We start from the raw sequence: 6936 nt of genomic DNA, 5'->3' as shown, positions 1-6936 counted from the left end.
CACCCATGCACTGAGTGCCCAGTGCCCAGTCCACCCAACCACACATCCTCTTGTGTCACCTGGGCTTGGCATATCGAGGCCCGTGAGCTTGGACACAGGAGTCAGTTGCTCAGAGCCTGACTAGTCCTGTCTCAGTGCCTCAGACGCTGCTCGAGCTCGGACCTGGCGCAGGGGAACACCAGCCCGTAGGTCCCAGGGACTTCACCAGGTGTCCCTTCCCCAGATGCCCTGGCACAGCTCCTGCCAGGGTCGTGGCAGGCTCTGCCCTGGCCTCCCTCCGTTCCACCCCGTGCTTTTTGCACAGCAGCTGCCAGGGCCTCATTGCTGGATCCAGACCTGGAGGCTCTGCCTTGGCATACCCTGGCCGGGGCCCCTCCACCGAGGTCAGCTGGAAGACCCAGCTCAGCTGGCTTTGCACCAAGCACAAGACCTCTCCCACTTGCAGCCCTGGTACCCCAGGACACGCTCCAAAGCCCACAAACGTGCCAGAGCGACTCAGGCTAGTTCAGCAGCCTCTGGCATTCACAAGGTCTTTAGTCCTCAGTGCCAACCCCGCCCTGCTCCTCTGCCAGGGAATCGGTATTGCTCAGCCCCCAGTCTCTGGGGAAACAGTGGCCGGCAGTCCCGGTGCTACTTAAAGCGGCTGCCCAGAAGCCTTCCTTGGCCTCCTTCCCAGGTTCCCCCTGCCCATGCCCAGAGTCCTGTTCTTGCAGCCCCCACCTCACCCATACTCTCCCTCCCACGGTGCCCCAGGAAGGGGCTGCTGTCCTACAAACACACTCCCAGTACCTGTGCAGTCTCATCGACCACTTGGATGGAGAGCAATCTGCCCTCCCTCAGTCAGATCGCTCATTCACTGTTCACACACGCCATTCTCTGTCTGTTTCAAAATGCGCCTGCCAGCTGCTGGCGTACAGCAAAGGCCAGGGTCCAAGCCACCCTTGTCTCTCACCCGGATGCCAAGCTCCCTGTTTCTGCCTTGTCTGCCCTCAGCCCTTTCTGAACATGGGAGGCACTAGGATCCTCTCTAGATATAAGGTGGCCCTTTTTCCTCTCTCTTCAGAACCCTCCCGTGGCTTCCCTGCACCCAAACTCCTTCATATCTGACAACTCCTACTGTCCCAGTTGTGTCTCAATCAATGTGCGCCTACCCGCCACTTATTCCCCATCTGTGAGAGAAGGGTGACGGAGAAGGGTGATGGAGATCCAGGGCTGGCCAGGAGCATTCCAGGCCCATGAAAGAGAGTAGACAAGAGCAGGGTGAGAGATCATGGCTGGTTAAGGACAGTGTGTCTTCGGGACTATTCTGTGCCCTGCAGGCCCCACTCCAGGAGTTGGGCATATTGCAGGGGTAACACGTAACATGGCGGGACAGGCGGGTTGCAGTTTTAAATAGTGTGGCCCGGAAATCCTCCCTGCAGGGGGTGGGGGGTGGCATTTGAGGACTTGAAGGAAGTCGGGAAGTGAGTCAGGTAGAAACCCAGGGGAAGAGAGTTCCAGACAGGCCAGAGTCAGTGCAAAGGCTCTGAGGCACCGAAAGGGCCAGGTATTTCCAAAAGCGAGAGGAGGATCGTGTGGCTGAATCAGAATGAGCAAGTGAAAGAGTGGGAGTGGATAAAACCAGAGAGGAAAGCAGGCCAGAGCACATGGGGAGTTTTAGGTCTTTGGATTTGTGTCCGAGTAAGAGTCCCCTCTGCCGATTGTCTTAAGCAGAAGAGGGAAGTGATCTGACTTGTTTCACGGCAACCCAGCAGCAACAGCCGTCCATCTGTCAGGCCATGAAAGTAGACTGGTTCTGAGCTTTGCGGGTGACGGAGGGGGAGCTGACTGAAGCCCATTGTACTGTGGATCAAGAGCGCCAGGCAGACAGGACCCTGGCGATGTGCAGAGGGTCCCCCTGGATTATTGAGGAGAATGTCGATCAACACACGTGTGTGAGGAAACTACCCTAGGCCTGGGAAAGGCCTCCAGAAAGGATTAAAGGTAACTGTGCTCATTGCTCAAGCTGGACCTCTGTGACCATCTGTCCCCACCAGCCTCAATAGAAGGCTCCCTCTTCCGGAGACGTGAGGGAGGGACTGAGCCACTCAGAAGGGTGATTGGGGATACACGAGGACTTACTAGAGCCATTTTCTCTTTTGTTTTCCGGTTGCTCTGTGTGACCATCGTTTCTTTTCCCTCATGTCTCTGTGTGTTGTTTTAGTGTAGCGGTTCTCTGCGGGTTTCTTTTCTCCATCTCCTCTTGCGTGCCTGTGTCGTGTCTCAGCTCTGGACTTTTGCTTTGTGGCTGCCACTACATCCGTGTAAAGTGTCTCGTGGACACGACAGTCCTCTTTCTTCTCCTTGCATCTTCTCTCCTTTTGCCTATACCAGCTGAGCCCTTCCCCCACCTCTTTTATGCTTCCGTTATCACAAACAATCCCTTTTTACGTTGTGCATTCATTACCATGTGCAGTAGTTATAATTAATTTTCACATCCTTTCCCCTCTAACCACTCTGTTATAATTTAGTGTTTGATACCCTGTTCTGCGATAAAAGTTGTGATTTCCTGCTTCCGACTGCCATCTTACTCACAGTTTTGTATATTTTGTCTGTTTGTTGTAGGTGTAAGAGCTCCTTTCAACATTTCCTTCAGTGCAGGGCTGGTACAATACATTCCCACAGCTTTTGTGTGTCTGAGAATGCTTTTATTTTGTTTCCATATCTCAAGGGTAACTTTGCTGGTTTCTCTCTTTCAATATTTGGAATATATCATTCCATTCTTTCCAGCCTTGTAGGATTTCCACCAAAAATTCAGACGATAACCTTGGGAGGTGTTTCCCTGGTAGGTTGCTGTCTTTTCTCACTGGCTGCCTTGAGAATTCTTTTCTGGTCATTAACTTTCGACAGTTTTAATGCAATGTGTCTTGGAGGAGGTCGTTCTGTGTTGAGATGTGTAGGCATTCTGTTAGCTTCTTGTATTTGAATGTCCAGCTCCTCACATAGGTTTGGGAAGTTCTCACTGATTATTCCTTTGAATAGACTGTTCCCCTCTCCCTCTGTACCCCTCTGGGATACCCACTGTCCTCATGTTGCTCTTTCCTATGGACTCAGATAGTTCTCATAGAATTCATTCATATTTTATTAAATGTTAGTTCACTTTCTTCTTCCTAGAGGAAGGAAGCTTTCATTTCTAGATTTCTGCCTTCAAGCTCGCTAATTCTCCCTTCCATGTGCTCTGCTCTATTTTCAGTCTTTCTAACGCTATTTCCGATACGCTTCATCATATTTGTTGAGTCCCTCAGCTCCATTATTTCTCTTTGGTTCTCTTTGACAGTTTCAAGCTCTTTGGAGAAGCACCCCTTTAGTTCATTAAGTTTGTTTCTGAGCTCACATATCTGCCTTTCTGAGTTTTCTTGTATCTCATTGAGTTACTTCATAACTGCAGTCTTGAATTCTCTGTCATTTAAATCACAGTCTTCATGACTGAGTTTGCTTTCTGGAGACTTTTTACTTTCTTTTTGCACTGCCGTCTTACCTTGGTATCCATGGTTCTTGATGAATTGTGTCTCTGCCTGAACATTTGAGATAGTGAACTCTTCCCTTGTTTATCATGTTGGTCTTGACAATTCAATAGATTGATTAGTAGAGGTGGTGCTTTTGTTTCCTCTTACCTTTGCTACTTGTGCCTCCGGGATCATGGTGCAGTGGCCTGGTTTTGGGTGCAGAAATTGCTGCCAGGCCACTGGGGTCCAGGTCACCTCGGTCTTGAGGCACCACCACCATGGTGGGTGGACTCGATGGGTGGTGGGGAACTGGGCCTGTGAGCTCTGAGCACTGCCTCCTTGTTACTAAAGGCCACCAGCCCCACTATTTTCTTTGACACATCTCTACTGCCTCTACTGGGTTCTGCCCCAAAGGTGGCTGAAGGGATGCAGGTTTGCAAGTCCACAGCACTTCTTCCTTGTTAGTAATGGCTGCAGGCACCACTGTGCTGTTTAACAAGTCTCAGGTACTGCTACTGGGTTCTGCCATAATGGGGGGGGGGAGTGGCAGGTGTAGTAGCCAGCTTGTGAGTCAGGGGTTCTGCTATTGCCTCTTTCACTATCCAGGCTATTTTGTGAGGCCTGCATCCCGACTCCTCCGCCACTTGTTAGCTGAGGCCACAGCATCAGATGACACCAAGTGCCTCTGTGGACACCAGCCCTATCCTTTACCCCATCCTGTCTGCAGTACAGGTGCCGATACACTCATCTTCAGATGCAGTAATGCATGGATTTCGGGCACGTGTGTGAGCTGAGCAGAGGTACCTTTGTTGAACTGTGCTTGTCTGACTTGTAAATGGAAGGGGAGATACAAAGAGGTTTTCTCACTCCACCACGATGCTGACATCACTGTCTCTGACCATACTTTGCATATGTGTAGGGAGCTCATTTCTTTTGCTACTTTTATTGGTAGTAGAGGTTACAGTTTTCATTTTGTACCTGAGGCAACAGGTACAGAAAAGTGTGAAGAGATGTATGCAAGGGCTCAGAAGAAGTCAGTGGTGGAGTGTGGCATAGATTCAACGATGGATATATGTGTTTGCTGATATACATTTAATTTTGTTAGATCATATAGTGCATGAGGTTTTTTTTAATTGGGTAAAACTTTTGTTTATTGGAAAACAGATATAGAACTTGGAAAGGATTTGAAGCAAATTTTGCCATAGGCATATTTTCTTTAAGGGGCTAACCAAAGCGTAAAAAGCATGTAACCATGAAAGAAAATGTTTCTGGTATTGGACCAGCAGTGCAAAAATGTACTGTATGGGTACCTGGATAATGCACCCGTTTTGCAATAGTGGAACTTTTAAGGACATATTGTTGACAGTCCATTGTCCGTGTAGAGTAACAACTCCACACTTCATACAACAGGCTGACAGTTCCTAAAGAAAACTACTTTTAAAAAAGGCATGGCCCAGACGTTCCCTCATTTGACCCACTGCATCCAGGTTTAGATGTGCAGGGGGGCTTAGATATATCCAGAGTAAACCACATGCAGCATGTTACTCGATCGGTTTTCTAAAATAAGCTCAGGAAAATGACAGTGAGGTAAGGGAAGAAAACATGAAGGAATGAAGACCTAATTACTATGCATGCATGTATATGTATATTAATCCTCACTCAAGGCTATACTTTCATTGATTTGAGAGAGAGAGGAAGGGAGGGAGACAGCATGAGAGTGGGAGAGCGAGCGAGAGGGAGACATTGATGAGAGAAAGAAACATTGATCGGGTGCCTCCTGCTTGTGCCCCAGCCAGAGATCAAACCCGCAACCCAGGTATGTGCCACGACCGACACTCGAACCCATAACCTCCTTGGGGCACGGGACAATGCTCCAACCAGATGAGCAACCTGGCCAGAGCTACGTGCGTACTGTTCTGACAGTAGGGGAAACCTTTTACAGATAAGTTACAAACAAAGAAAAGACAAACAATTTTGTGCAAGAAATTTAACACATTGTGTACAATGTCTTCACTTGGCTGTCATCGTTTGTACAAACTCTTCATAGTTTCCTTGACCATCACCATCGATGTCTGCTTCCCTGATCATTTCATCAACATCTTCGTTTGTTAAGTTCTGTCCAAAGTTTGTCCTCATGGCAAAGCTCTGCTGCACTAATATAGCCATTGCCATCCTTATCAAACACACAGGATGCTTCTCCAATTTCTTCTTCACCGTCTGTGTCTTTCGTTGTTCTTGCCATCATCGTCAGAAATTTCAGGGGCTCAACTGTGCCATTACCCTCAGCATCCACTTCATCGGTCATGTCCTGTCACTCTGCTTCTCTGGGTTTCTGCCCAGGAGCCCTCAGTATGGTTCCCAACTCCTTCGTTGTTATAGTTCCATCCCCATCCTTGTCAAAGAGTGAAAAAGCTCTGTATTTATAATTTACACGTCCATTTATGGGAAGCCTCTCCTTGAGAGGGCACCACACTCTGTGCATAATGAAACGTGTTCATTTGTGGTGTCTGATTCTCAGAGCTCATCACTTGCCTGATGAAAACATTACATATAGAATCACAAAAGACAAGGTGACTTGAAACCTGAACTTTTACTGTGCAAACAGATAGGGAAGCATCTGGCACATTAAAGGACATGAGAGCCACATAGTACCTGGCTCAATACCAACAAAGCCATCGGCTTCACAGTACTGGGTCAGGGACTGACTTTCAGGCAATGCCATTCAGGTAAATTGTGAAAGGTTTCCATTTTTGTGAAGATAAAGCATTTCATAAAACATGAACAAAGACTTGTGAATGCCTTATAAATACTGTGTCAACTGTGTCAGTGCATCCTCATTCCCTTAGTGAGAAAGAGAAGAAACTGATACACACACACACACACGCACCCCCCAAATAACAATGAGGTCAAGTTGGCATGAGTTCCTGCAGTCCTCATTTCTGCAGTTCCACGAACAGCCACATGTTTGGTTTGGTTTCTTTCTTCAGCTTGATGGTTGGTCAGGCACAATCCCAAGAAGGGACACAGGAGAGGCACAGGCAAAAATACAAGATAAAAGAAAACTTGATTATACTCAGTTTCCAGAGAGACAGAATGACTGCACTGCGTGCTAAGAGAGGGTCACCTGGGAGGGAGCGCCAAGGCTGTGGGCGCAACCATGACAGTGGGGAACAGGGAGGGAGTGTGGACCAATGGGCAAGGAAGGGACTTTCCTGGGAGTCAGGGTGGGGTACCCAACAAAAGGCTCAAGGGCATTTCCCTGGTGTGTTTGAATGTTACTAGGCGTTGGAAGGTAAGGGGCCAGGAGGAATGGGAACTTGTGGCAGGGGCCAATCTTTGAAAGAAAATTAATGTAATTTTTAATATATAGTCGACTCGGAATATTATCTTATATTAGTTTCAGGTGAACAGCATAGTGGTTAGACGTTTATATAATTTGCAAAGTGATCTG

General features: G+C 48.1%; 1 pseudogene; it reads right to left on the bottom strand.

The window, feature by feature from the left end:
• Positions 1-5495: 5495 nt before the first annotated feature.
• LOC128779925 (calmodulin-like) lies at positions 5496-5967 on the bottom strand (annotated as a pseudogene).
• Positions 5968-6936: the final 969 nt, after the last annotated feature.

Source organism: Desmodus rotundus, chromosome X (assembly GCF_022682495.2).
Source record: "Desmodus rotundus isolate HL8 chromosome X, HLdesRot8A.1, whole genome shotgun sequence".
In the NCBI taxonomy this organism is placed as follows: Eukaryota; Metazoa; Chordata; class Mammalia; order Chiroptera; family Phyllostomidae; genus Desmodus; species Desmodus rotundus.
This window is presented reverse-complemented; position numbering and strand designations above follow the sequence as displayed.